This window comes from Muntiacus reevesi, chromosome 9 (genome assembly GCF_963930625.1).
Source record: "Muntiacus reevesi chromosome 9, mMunRee1.1, whole genome shotgun sequence".
NCBI classification, from domain to species: Eukaryota; Metazoa; Chordata; class Mammalia; order Artiodactyla; family Cervidae; genus Muntiacus; species Muntiacus reevesi.
This window is the reverse complement of record NC_089257.1, coordinates 35,592,806-35,607,455: the sequence shown is the minus strand read 5'-3', so window position 1 is coordinate 35,607,455 and position 14,650 is coordinate 35,592,806. Positions and strand designations below refer to the sequence as shown.

General features: G+C 44.9%; 1 long non-coding RNA gene across 1 annotated transcript in view; it reads right to left on the bottom strand.

Annotated features, from left to right (window-relative positions):
• Window positions 1-14,650, bottom strand: part of LOC136174380 (uncharacterized) — a 41,316-nt gene that overhangs the window by 25,198 nt on the left and 1,468 nt on the right. The gene's annotated exons all lie outside the window — the stretch shown is intronic.

Genomic DNA, 14,650 nt, shown 5'->3' with positions numbered 1-14,650 from the left:
ACAGCATATTAAAAAGCAAAGACATCATTTTGCTGACAAAGATCTGTATAGTCAAAGCTATGGTCTTTCCAGGAGTCACGTACGGGTGTGAGAGTTGGACCATAAAGAAGGCTGAGTGCTGAAGAATTGATGCTTTTGAATTGTGGTGCTAGAGAAGACTCTTGAGATTTCCCTTAGACAGCAAGGAGATCAAACCAGTCAATCCTAAAGGAAATAAACCCTAAATACCCACTGAAAGGACTGATGCTGAAGCTGAAACTCCAATACTTTGGCCACCTGATGGAAACACCTGACTCATTGGAAAAGACCCTGATGCTGGGAAAGATTGAGGGCAGGAGGAGAAGGGGACGACAGAGGATGAGATGGTTGGATGGCATCACCGACTCAAAGCACATGAATTTGAGCAAACTCCGGGAGATGGTGAAGGACAGGGAGGAATGTGCTGCAGTCCCCGGGGTCACAAAGTCAGACACAGCTTAGTGACTGAACAAGAACAAAGTACCAGCACCAAATTAGAAAGGAATCAAGGTTGAAATAGTGATCCAAAGAAATAATGGATAACTAGGCTGTAAGCCTAGTGCAAAGAGTTGACTCATTGGAAAAGACCCTGATGCTGGAAAGGATTGAGGGCAGGAGGAAAAGGGGACAACAAGAGGATGAGATGGTTGGATGGCATCATCAACTCGATGGACATGGGTTTGAGTAAACTCCGGGAGTTGGTGATGGACAGGGAGGCCTGGCGTGCTGCGATTCATGGGGTCGCAAAGAGTCGGACACGACTGAGCAACTGAACTGAACTGAGGCTGTTAGAAGCAGATACAAACAGGCAGGAAGGAAGCAGTCTGGGCATCTTGAGTGAGAAGCCCTCAGCCCCACAGAACAGCCAGTCAGGAACTCAGATCCCAGGCCCGCCGCTCACTGGCTGTGTGACCCAGGCAAGGCGCTTGACTTTCTTAGCCCATGCGCTCTTCTGAAAGTGAAGTCAGCCCCTTACTCAGGTTTTCCCATGGGCCTGGACTCCTTCTGTCACAGAAGCAAACTAGCATTCATTCTTCAAAACCCAATTGCCTTGGGGTCTGGAGCATGGCAGGAAAGGAGAGGACCCTCACCTGTCACTCTCTGCCTGTTGTGAAGAGCTTGGGGCTCAATCATGTCACACAGCGCGCTTCTACTCAAGATCCTCAACACAATGACTAAAATACACCACAAAAACGAACAAAACAGCTTAAAAAGTTCAGCTTGAATGGCTTGTACTGTTCCTTCGGATAGCCCTCAGTCATCAGAAAAAGGATAAATTCACTTAAGTTTGATGGGAAAACACATAAAATATTTTAAAGGAGTAAATTATTTGCAATGGTGAATATAAATTGATACTTAAAGGGACAAACTTTTCCTCAAAAGTTTACTTGGAAAAAAAGTTTTTAATTCACTTGGAGGGAATACCTTATTCCTCAAAGAAACCGGAATCGCTGTGTCTTTCTCTTGGGATGTTACTGTGTTGTGAGGGCACCCCAGGCTACTTTACACACAGGTGGTCTATGAGCTTTTTGCTCCTGCAAACTGAGTGCAACGCTATAGACAAGCTGTCTCCAAGCTTGGCGGTCTCAGGGCCAAACCCTTTGCTCTCAGAAATCTGCCAGTTGCCTTGATTTTTCTGCCCTGGGCCCAAGTAGGGGCAGAAATGGTGCCCTGCAACTGCTGGGGGATAACAGGTGCTTATTGGCCTTTTGAAGGAGGTTCCTGAGGTTTAGGGACGAGAAGGTACTGTAGTCAAAGCTATGGCTTTTCTAGTAGTCACGTACAGATACAAGAGTTGGACCATAAAGAAGGCTTAGCATCGAAAAGTTGATGCTTTCTAATTGTGGTGCTGGATAAGACTCTTGAGAGTTCCTTGGACAGCAAGGAAATCAGTGAATCCTAAAGGAAATTAACCCTAAATATTCACTGGAAGGACTGATGCTGAAGCTCCAATACTTTGGCCACCTGAAGCGAAGGGATGACTCACTGGAAAAGACTCTGGCGTTGGGAAAGATTGAGGGCAACAGGAGAAGCAGGTGGCACAGGATGAGAAGGTTAAATAGCATCACAGACTCAATGGACATGAATCTGAGCAAACTCTGGGAGATAATGATAGACAGGGAAGCCTGGTGTGCTGTAGTCCATGGGGTGGCAAGAGTAGGACTTAGCAACTGAACAATAACTGGCTGGCATTAGTCACGGCTGGGGTTGCCACCTGGATTGTAATCAACTCCTCCCTGACTCCCTTCAGTAACCTTCTTGCCCTGCAACCCATTCTCCATACTGCAAGCCCAGTGACCTGCCTGCCCTACACACAGCTCTAACCCTTTGCTGCTGCTGCTGCTAAGTCACTTCAGTCGTGTCCGACTCTGTGTGACCCCATAGATGTCAGCCCTCTAGGCTCCTCTGTCTCTGGGATTCTCCAGGCAAGAACACTGGAGTGGGTTGCCATTTCCTTCTCCAATGCATGAAAGTGAAAAGTGAAAGTGAAGTTGCTCAGTCGTGCCCGACTCCTAGCCACCCCATGGACTGCAGCCTACCAGGCTCCTCTGTCCATGGGATTTTCCAGGCAAGAGTACTGGAGTGGGGTGCCATTGCCTTCTCCCTCTAACCTTCTGCTGCTAAGTCACTTCAGTCGTGTCTGACTAGGAACTGCTAAATAAAGGGGGGGGGGCTGGAAATCAAATATTTAGTAGTTAATCAAATCACTGATGAGAGGAAGTTTCTCTTATCAGGAATATTCCAAGTGAAATAAGATTCAAGAGGGATAATAGAATTAGACCATCATTACTTTGCAATTCTAATGAATCTAATGTATCTAAGATAAGTATCACAAAAAGAGAAAACTAGACATTTTATGCTGCCTGATGAAAGGACACAACACCCATGAAGAATTCTTGGCAAAGGTTTGACCCTAAGTATGATCAAACCTCTATCTGTAGTGTCAAATACAGTGGACACTGGCCATTTATGGCTATTTAGTTGAAAAGTGGCTCATTCAAATTGAGATGCGCTAAGAGTAAGAAACACACCGAATTTCAGAGACTTAGCACAAAAATAAAATGTAAATTTATATTAAGAATTTTTTATTGGTTACATGTTGGAGTGATATTTTGGGTATATTAAGTAAAATATATTATAGTTAATTTCATTCATTTATTTCTTAACATGTGACTACTATCAAATTCTAAATTGCATATGTGACTTGCATTTGTGGCTCATGATATATCACTATTGGTCAGAACAGCTCTGGATCTAACTACTAGCTTACAGGAAAATCAGAGGACAAGTGAGCATGTTAACACCTGGAAAATGCAATCAGCAAAATCTAGACAGTGGAAAACTCTATAGGACAAAGATTTCCTCAATAAGTATATTGCAAGAAAAATAACAAAAAACAGAAGGACGGGAAAACCTTTTAAAAAGAGACGCAATAGTCATATCGATCTCATTGTGGACCTTCTTTGGTTCCTGTAAAGTAAACAGCCTGAAAATAAACTAAGGGGAAATCAAAATATAAACACATTGATTATATTAAGGATTTTGGGGGGGGGGGGGGTCTGATAATAGTTAAAAAAAAAAAGCAGTTTTTTGAAAAGTTTGTGTCTCTTAGAGATGCATACTGAAACATTTACAGATGAAAGATATTTGTCCAGGACTAGGAATGGCAACCCACTCCAGTGTTCTTGCCTGGAGAATCCCAGGGACAGCAGAGCCTGGTGGGTTGCCATCTATGGGGTCACACAGAGTCGGACACGACTGAAGTGACTTAGCAGCAGCAGCAGCAGGGTGAGGTATGTAGTGAAGTACCGGTCGGAGTACCAATGAAACAAGATTGTCCATGGGTGATGAGTGATGGGCAACTGGGGGTCCATGACTCACTCTGGTGCCTCTAGCTCACACCCTGTCCTACAGCCAGGTGGATGCTTGTCATTCCCAGAACGCCCCTGAATGCCTCAGGACCATAGCTCCTACAGTATCTTACCTAACCTACAGCACAACAGCAAGCAACTATTCCTCCTGTAAGTCAGAATTCAGCCATTCTCCTTTGCTCTCTGAAGTCTTTCCCATCATCTTCCCCAGTCTCCACCCCTAAACAGTGGACCCCCCTACTTTGGAGTCCTCCCACCACCCGTGTATGCTCCCACAGCCACCCTTTCATTTTCTCAAGTGTCTGTTTCCCTGTTTGCCACCTCAGCCGGCTGTGAGCTCCCAGAGGGTGGCCGGCCTGTTGAAAGGCACAACTAGTGCTTGGGAAAGTCTGCTAGATCAGTGTGCTGAATGCCCATTTTACAGATGAAACGGTTGAGGCCCAGAGAAGTCAGTGTCATAGCCAAGTTCCTAGAGCTAAAATGTGACAAGAGCTAGGACTTGAAACCAGAACCAGTGAGTCCTTTCTCTACATTCCATCTGAGCTGCAGGCCACAGTTCCATGGGGCATTCATTCATTTAGCATTGATTGGGCGCCCCCTATTGGTCAGCACTGGCTGAACAAATCATGGGGCAGGGCTGTGAAAGAAACCCACAGGCAACCAATGGTGGGAGTCTGACATGCGGGTGCCTGGGAGCTCAGGCAAGTCTCCTTGGGGAAGTGAGATTTAAACAGATTTGAAGCTACAGAGCGCCCATTCCAGGCCAAGAGCACCGCATAAGAAAGTTCTGAAGTTTATACGTGCATGGCGCATGTGGAGGGCTTGCAGATTGACCAGTAAGTAGAACCAGAGCGGAGAGTAACAAGCCATGAGGCTGGACAGTGGCAAACCAGATCCAGAGACAACACCTCCCACCCCTACCAGGCTTGTCCTCTTTCAATTATATTTTGCACTGTCGTGTTGATGATTTTTTAAAAAAATAATCTAAGTACATCCTGACACCTCTGGCTGGCCCTCTTAGGACTCAGCTTCAGTGCTGGCCCCTGCATTTGTGTGCACCAACCCACTGGCACAAGGAATCCTACTGTGGGTGGCAGTTTTTAATGCATGTTCGCAGCCCAGATGTATAGAAATGTAATTTTATTTTCTCATAACAGTCTGTCAGCCAAGCTCTTTCCAGCTAATGGCAGAAGAATTTTGATCTTGCCATTTCAAGGCAACTCAGTCATTTCTGGATAAAAAATGTATCTTCTTTGGGTTAAATGTTCAAATCCCCAGATCCTCCCTCACCTATCCTTCACCCACAAGGCTCCATGACTTCTGACAAGCCTCACTGACCTACCCACAGTCAGGGTGGATGCTGGCTGCTGGCCTCTGGGTTCTAATCTCCAGGTCCTCACACCTATGTCATCCTTCCCTCTCCTCAGACCCCCTCAGCCCTGCTCGGCTCCCGTAGGGACTCAGGCTATCTCTCCCACCTTCTCTCACCACCCTGTGAGCTGCCCTCAGGGCTTCCGGCCTGGACTTCTCTCTGCTAGTTGGCTGCCTGGCACCCTGAGGAGCACGGAGCTCCTATGAAGCTTGCCTCAATCTACCTTCAAGACCATGAGCAGTTCGGTCCCTTGTATGGTCTGGCCCAAACCTATCTCCTGTTTAGAGCCCAAATAGGAGTGGGGACAGGGGAGGAAGGACCCCCTCAGGTTCCACCAATCTTTTGGCATCTAGCTGCACCCCTTCCAAATAACCCCCTGTAGCTCTCCCTTTTTCTCAAAGGTGGGAAAACACCCCTTCATCACCACCTGCATGCATTCTCTCCTCCATGGCAACTTTTTTTTAATGGCTGTACACTCAAAGTTCCCCAGGCTCTGTCTAGTCAGACAAAATTTTTCTTGCTCCATAAAGCCTGACCTTGCAATGAAAGCCTGACTTTTGAGACATTCAGCCCTTCGATTCCCTTTCTTGTTCTGGAGTCTATCCACTTTGCCCTGGAGGTGGTAAATCCCTCTGTCCTCTCATAGTTCTCTTGCTGAGCAAGCGGGCACACTCCTGCCCTTCCTTCACAGCCTTCCTTCTTGGTGAATGAACCAGCAAAAGGTGCTACAGTAACTGCAGAGTCCAAACCTAACACAGCCAGCTGCTCCCTGCATCCACCAGTCCTTCAGGAACATCCATGGCTGAGGTTCTGCTCCAAGCAGTCAGGAGGAGTCGGCCCTGACATGCGCATCTGCGTCAAAGGTGCTCCTGTGCAAGGCTCTCACTGAGCACCAGGCTGCAAAGGGAGGGAATAGGACATTTTGCTTATGTGTTTGTTTCCCTTGAACAAGGAACAGTAGTTGAGAGCTAGAGCTCGATTAAAGGCAGAGGCTGACATTCTTAAAAAATTTTCAGTGTTGCAGTTACTGAAGCCCACGTGCCTACAGCCTCTGCTTTCCAGCAAAAGAAGTCATCACAAAGAGAAGCCCAAGCATCCCAAGAAGAGTAGCCCCTGCTCACTGCAACTAGAGAAACCTCACATGAAAGAAAGACCCAATGCAATCAAAATTAAGTAAATAATAATGAAAATTATCAGTTGGCCCATCCACAACCTTATCACTCTGCCTAGATCAATGCAAAGAAAAATGTCTGAGTCCAACACCAAAATAAAACTGGTTATTTCACGGAGGAGGGACTTAGGGTCAGTTTTTATTACCTCCTTTTGAACTTTTTTTTTTAAATGATCAGTGATGTTCATAAAAATAACCAATTCATTACTTCAAAAAAAGGCTGAAAGTTGGAACAAGAAGATGCATTTAGAGTTTATTTATTCCCTCTGACAACAATATTTAGTGAGCACTTAGTATATGCTGGAAGCTGCACCAGGGGGATAGCAGTAAGCCCAGTGCCTGCTCCCAGCTGCACAGGGCCTAGTGGGAGAGGCAGGCAGCAGAGAACATACACACGGATTAGACAATGCCACGATGATAGACACAGTGCAGCAAACAATACTCAAAAGTATTAGCAAGATCTTGATGAATAGATCTGTACACCCACGTTCATGGCACCATTCTCAACAGCCAAAGGTAGAAATAACCCAAGTGTCTATCATCAGATGAATGGAAAAACAAAATGTGGTCTGTGCATTCAACAGAACATTATTCGGCCTTAAAAAAGGAAGGAAATACTGTCACATGCTACCCACAGATGAACATAGAGGACATAATGTTAAATGAGATAAGCCAATCACTGAACAACAAATACTGTATGATTCCATCACAGGAGGTTCCTTAGAGGAGTCAAATTCATAGAGACAGAAAGAAGAATGGTGGTTACCAGGGGCTGGGGGACAGGGGGAGGGGGTGTTACTGTTTAATGGATACAAAGTTTCAGTTTTGCAAGATGAAGAGTTCTGGAGATTGAACAACAGTGTGGATGTACTTGACACTACTGAACTGTACACTCAGGAATGGTTAAGATAGTACATTTCATGCTATGTGTATTTCACCACAATTAAGAAAAAACACTAGTATCCAGGTGTGATCAGTGCTGCTGGCACAGACAGAGACTGAGCAGGAAATGATGAGGGGCAGGGCCCTCTGGGAGGCAGGTAACTGAGGTGTGCCGATGAGAGAGCTGGTGAGGGCAGAGTGGTCTAAGTGGAGGTATCTGGAGATGATCCAGGTGGACTGAGGGTTAGAGTGACCTGGAGAGCAGGGGTGGGCAGACCATGCCATGGGGGTCCCCCACAGGTCATGGCAAGACATGTACCCAAAGGCAAGGGCTTAGTCACAGAAACATTTATGAAGATCACTCTTCTTGCCAGATGGATGGGCTAGGAGGTGAGAATGGGACCAGAAATGCAGTTAGGAGGCACCCACGGGAGCCCAGACTAGGGGGCAAGGGGATGCCCTGCACTCAGATGGTGGCAGCATGATGGAGAGGACAAATTTGGAGAGATGTGGGTGATGGAATGAAAAGGACCAGCTGGTGGACTGGCCATGGGGAATGATCCTCAAGTTCCCTCTAGAATCTATTAAAACCTGACCTCTGCAGCCTCCATGATTTCAGAATTCTTCAGTGTGTGATCTTGTTTGATTCTTGTACATCCATGGGTGGGCAGAGTGGATTAAGAAACAGGATTCAGAGGGCTAAGGCACAGGGGTCTTTTCTCAGGTCTCCCAGTGTCAGATGCCCCAGCCCAGTCACCAAAGCTGTCTCAGGGTGAACACAGCACCATTCTCTGACCCCACACCCTAACAGGTAAGAAGCTGCTCCTGTGATCTCTTTCTCCTACAACATAACAAGCAGCATCATAGCCAAACACTCAAAGGTTGTACTCTGAGTCACACAAAGTATCTCTATAGCTTTTGCGTTATCTGTTACCATCCTACTTTTGATCAGAGCAGGAAAGTAGATTGGTTTGGCCTCTTCTGCTTGCCACAGAGTTAGGGTATTTAGAATTTTGTGTTTTTCCAGGAAACTATAAATAAGTAGGTATTTTTTATTTTTAAATTTCTGGTTGCTCATTAATTCTTATAAAAATCTTCTCATTCCCCAAACTAGAGCTCCAACCCTTTACACAGTAACCCTATTCTTCCTCAAGCTCTCAAAAAGACAGGCAATGGCTTAGCATTGAGCTACTGTGATTTTTTTTTTTTTTAAAGTATGTTTTAGCACATCTGAGCTCTTAAAACTAGAGAGATGATTCTGGTCCTAAGTCACAGCAAAATACCTGCAGAAGCCAGGTGAGGAAGGCAATAAGTAAAGTGGTTCAAGTGTCTTAAGATAAATTCTTTCAAAACAGAGGCTCCTGCACATTATGTTCCCCATCATTTTCCCTTAAATATAGGGCCCTCTTGATCTGTCTTTCACATTTCCGTTTTGAGAGAGAGAAGTTTCAGAATGACCCACTTCCTATCTACCTGAAAAAGAATTCAGAATAATGATAGTAAAGACAAGCCAAGATCTTGGAAAAAAGAATGGAGGCACAGACCAAGAAGATAGAACAAGCAAATAGATGAACAATACAATAAGTGGAATGAAAAACACTATAAGGAATCAATAGGATAAATGAGGCAGAAGAACAGATAAGTGAGCAGAAGACAGAATGATGGAAATCACTGCCATGGAACAAAGAATGAAAAGAAATGAGGACAGTCTCAGAGACCTCTGAAACAATATTAAACACAAACACATGAACATTATAGGGGTCCTGGAAATAGGAGAGAGAGAGAAAGGGTCTAAGAAAACATCTGAGGAAATAACATCTGAAAACTACCCTAACATGGGAAAGGAAATAGTCACTCTAGTCCAGGAAGCAAAGAGAAACCCAGGCAGGATAAGTCCAAGGGGGAATACCTAAGACATACAGTAATCAAATTGACAAAAATTAAATATAAAGAAAAAATATTGAAAGCAACAAGGGAAAAGCAACATTTAACATACAAGGGAATCCTCCTTATGTATAAATAAGTTATATAAGCTGGTTTTTCAGCAGAAACTCTGCAGGCCAGGAGGGGCTGGCAGGATATATTGAAAGTGATGAAAGGGAAAAATTTGCAATCAAGAATACTTTACCCAGCAAAGCTCTCACTCAGACTTGACAGAGAAATAAAAAGCTTTAGAGACAAGCGAAAGCTAAAAAAATTCAGCACCAAGGGCTTCCCTGGTGACCCAGATGGTAAAGAATCTGCTCACAACCCAGGTTTCATACCTGGGCAGGGAAGATCCCCTGGAGGAGGGCATGGCAACCCACGCCAGTATTCTTGTCTGGAGAATCCCCATGGACAGAGGGGCCTGGTGGGCTACAATCCATGGGGTCGCAAAGAGTCGGACACGACTGAGACTAAGTGCACACATACACACACAAACGAGTTTTACAACAAATGCTAAAGAAACTTCTCAAGGCAGAAAAGGCCACAAATTAGATACAGGAAAATTATGGATGAGAAAGTTCACCAATAAAAGCAAACATAAAGGTAGGAAATCATCCACACAGAAATATGATATCAAAACCCAGCAAACATGAGGAGAGTACCAATGCAGGATATTGGAAGTGCATTTGAAGTTAAAAGGCTAGCAAGTTAAAGCAGTCCTTTTTATACATATGCTGCTATATCAAAACCTCATGGTAACTGCAAAGTGAAAATCTACAATAGACTTTGTTGCTGTTCAGTCACCAAGTCATGTCCAACTCTTGGCAACGCCATTAACTGCAGCATGCCAGGCTTCCTTGTCCTTCATTATCTCCCAGAGTTTGTTCAAGTTCATGTCCATTGAGGTTGATGGTAATGCCATCCAACCATAGACACACACACACGCAAGGAAAAGGAATCCAGACAAAGTACTAAAGTTAGTTGTCAAATTGCAAGAAAACAAAAGAGGAAGAAAAAAGAGACCTACAAGATCAAATCCAAACCAATTAACAAAATGGCTATAAAAACATACATATCAATAATTACCATAAACATAAATGGAATAAATGCTCCAACCAAAAGGCATAGGTTGGCTGAATGGATACAAAAACAAGACCCATAAATATGCTGTCTACAAGAGAGCCACTTCAGATCTAGGGACACATGCAGACTGAAAGTGGGGGGATGGAGAAAGCTATTCCATAAAGTGGGATTATTTTAGAGAAGACAGCCATTAGGTACACAGGCTGGACAGATGCCCTTGGCCTGGCCTTGCATATCTAGTCAATTCTTGTTACTCCCAGTCTTTTTGTTCTGGGAAGTTAGCATGATCCCAGCAACAATGCACCACTCCGAAGGGAGGGAATACAGGGTTAGGTCCCTACAGGCCTCTAGTCACAACATTGCCATCACCCAATCAATATGTAACGTTGGTTTATGTTTCCTATTGAAACATGCTGCATGTAACACACACTGTGGAAGCATGAACACTGAACTCGGCAACAGCACTGTGGCTCGTGCCTGAAGGAAACTACTTTATATTGTCTGCCAGGCCCATCACGGCCTTCGTGTGATCGGGATCCCAAGACAGCACCCCAGCATCACTCATGAGGGCCATTGTTAGCAGCTAAGTCACCAACAAAAAAGCACAAAGATACAAGGCCACTGCACTAAACAGACAACAAAAAGGCTACTTGCTCACAGCAGGAGCTGGACCGGGAAGGCAGAGTGTCACCCGGTTCCCCTTCAGCTGGAGGACATGCTCGCCAGGTGAGTCACATGTCTCATTGCCCTGTGCACACCGACAAACGACCACAAAATCTCCGGGAGACTGGTTTCTGGGCTCACAGATACAGGTCAGCAAGCAGCAGCACTGCATACACCAGTGAAGAGTGAGGGTCAACCGTCCTAGGGTGAACCCGAAGGCCAGTGAGGGCTGAGGTTTTTTCCTTCTTTACCCTTTTGAGATACAATTTACACACCCAAAAATTTACACTTGGTAAGCAGACAGCTTTATGGGGTTTCTCGTTCCTTGTTTTTAAACTCTCCCTTCACTGAAATATGAGTTCTAGCAAAGTGGGGACTTCACTTATCTTGATTATCTTCAATCCACTGCCTGAAACAGTGCCTTGACACAGCCATGCTTGTTAAATGCATGCGTGATTAAGTAGGGGAGCCATACGGTGCTGTCACCTGAGCTCCAGCTTCTCATCTGCAGTCATTTATTCTCCTGTGCATGCCCCACCCCTCTCTGAGGTCTGTCCCAGTGCTGGGCACATAGTAGGACTCTCAAATACTATTTAATGAGCTAATACTGAAAGCAGCTCTAATATTTATTCACCACAGGTGAATGACTAACATGTACTTTCTGAACGTGATTCTGTGAGAATAGGATCTGGAACTCTAATTAAGGCAAAAAATTCAAGATTCCAGTATTTTTCAATCCCTTCCCCCTGCCCCGATCATAGCAGCAAAAAACATTCCAAGTCATACATGATTCTTTGTAAGCAGTCATGCTTGCTCCCACGTAACATGTCTGGGCAAGATAATGTCCATTTCCGTTTTATTAACAAAGAAGCTAAACTTGGGGCACAGAAAGTTCTCCTCCCCAGCAAGGCCTCACAAACTTATAAGCAGAAAGGACAACATCCAACTGGATTTTCTAAAAAAATGTGCTTCAAAAACAAATTTAGGAGACATATATTATGGCACATAAAATAGAATGGTGACATAAAATAGAAACAGGAGGACCAAAAAATACACATTGAAAGCAAGAGAATGCACAAAACCACATTCCAGAAAGTCTGACTCATTGGCTAAAGGTGCCCAGAAATTTGGCCCTAAGGTGTCTCGAAACCATTGGAAGGAGGAAGGAGTGATCAGCTCTTGGATTCACCTCATTCATTAAGAAAATAAAAAGACTGTCCCCCTCAAAACCCTCTGCTTTTCCAGCACAGAAACCATTCTCTGTTCTTTAAACAGTCCTCTGGCACCCCAGAGGATGTCCAAGTTCTCCCAACTTCAGACCAGGCCCCCTCTGCCAGCACTGGCTGGGTTCATGCAGCCCAGAGGGCTGAGGAAACAGAAGCCTATTAAAAATGTCATTCCAATTATTTCCCATCCCTTTAAGGTTGTTTATAGGAAACATTATTGAGTTTAATAGCATTTTAAATGCCAGGCTCAGAGGGTGAAAGGTTAAAAGTGAAAACATGCTAATACACTAATGCAAAGGAGATCACTAAATTATGCAGGAAGGGCCACCCCCCACACACACGTGTGTGCACACATGCACACACACACACACACACGTACACACACATAAAGACACACACACACGGAGCTTCACTGAACTTTTAACTCAAACAGGGCATCAAGCAGAAAGGCAGCGACATTGAGAGTACTTGTGTAGTCATAACAAAACCAAAACTATTCCACATGCTGTGATCTCTTAGGGGCTCATGAATCTGAGCTCTCAGTTGCAACTAGACCAAGGATGTCAGAAAAACAGCTGCCTCCAGCAAAGTGTAGTGGACTTGGACTCCAGTTCCAGTTATGCTTTTTTTTTGGTGGGTGGGGTAGGGTGCTGTGCATCCATGTGAACTCAGGCAAGGTATTTCACCTCTTTGGATGCCAGGCTTCTCATCCATGAACAGCAAGAACAATAATGGTGGTGAATGTTATCAAGGGCTTACTCGGTGCCAGGCACAATTCCAAGTGCTTTACAGAAATTATCTCATGTAATTCTCACGACAATTCTATGAGGCACACACTCATTTCCATTTTACAAATAAGCATAGAAAGGATCAGGCCAACTAAGGTGGTCAGAATGGATGTTCTCAAAGGTACCTTCAACTTCAAAAGGCTATCACTCCTGGTTCCACTTACTGTCAGCGCCAAAAACGCAGCCTTATGCCAAGAGCTTGCTAAGAGGTCTTCCCACAGGTTTAAAATATATCAAGGCTTCTGCCTCTTGTAAAGATGAGGTCCAGGGGTCGTTCAACAGCAAGAAAACAAGGCCTCTAAAATTAACCTGCCAACCTCAGACATTGGGCATACCACACCTGGGCTTCCCAATGCCCCAGTCTGCTCTCTCACTGCAAGCCAATATCCGGGCACCAAAGATAAGAGAGATGTCAAGGCAGTCTTATGGATTTCACTGTAGCTAGTATTTGACCTTTGGTTTGGTTTATGGTTTAATTCTTGGCTATATCCACACCCTGGTCCTTGGAAGGGGCTGTGTTGGAAGACCAACCTCCAAGGACAAGAGAGGGGAGGAGGCCCCGTGTTCACAGGCAGCCCTATTCCAAACCACTCTGCCCAGTGAACACTGCCTCTCCCACCTCGGGGCTGAAACAGAGTTCACGCAACCCACCTGTAACCCCCACGGCTGACAGGAGGGGTGCCCACGCCCTCCTCCTCAGGAGCACAGGTAGAGCCAAGGGACCTGCCCCCCTCTCCCAGCCCACCTCTCAGGAAGTCAAAGGACCTCCACTCAGAATTTCCCAAAATTGATTTTGTATCTTTCTGCCGAGGCACTGAATAGAAAAATTTCAACCAGATAGAAGAACACTGAAAGTCATGCCCAATTGGTGAGGAAGGGTTTTTTGTTTTTTAAATAAAAGAACCTTTTAGCCCTTCTGTCCTGGAGAGTTTGCCTCATGTGTCCAACTGGTCTACACATACCTTTTTATGGCCAGACTTGATGGACATGGTTTACAGCCTCTGTGTCACTCAATAAAAGGTAGATACAGCTGAGATACAGATACTTTCCACGCCTGTTGTCTGAAATTCTCCCCCTGGATGAGCAGGCCTGGTGGGGAGGGCTGAGGACCTGCAGCCAGGGGTTCTGACAGCACCTTCCGTGCAGCTTTTAACAACACCTGGAGATTGTTTTCTCACCTGAAAAACTGCCTTGATATAAGAACTAGGCAAAGCTACTCAAACACACCGATTCTCTACAAGCTCGTTGTTCACCATGCTGAGAAGACTCTTAACTACAACTGCAGTTTTATGTTGGATTACAAAACAACACTGAATATTTATGGCAGAAATCCATAACTGGAGTAACCATCATAAAATGATAGTAATTGCTTTAGCACACTGATTGGTTCCAAGGTCTAAACTTTATATTGAGATCAAGAGAAATTTAGAAAGAGTAACTTACAGAGCTTTAAAAACCTTTGAAATGAAACTTTAAAAAAAAAAAAATAATGGGCTTTTCTGGTGGCTCAGTGATAAAGAATCTGCCTGCCAATGTAAGACACACAGGTTCAATCCCTGGTCCAGAAAGATCCCACATGCAGCGGAGCAACAAGCCCGTGCCCACAACTTCTGAACCTGTGCTCCACAACAAGAGAAGCCACTGCAATG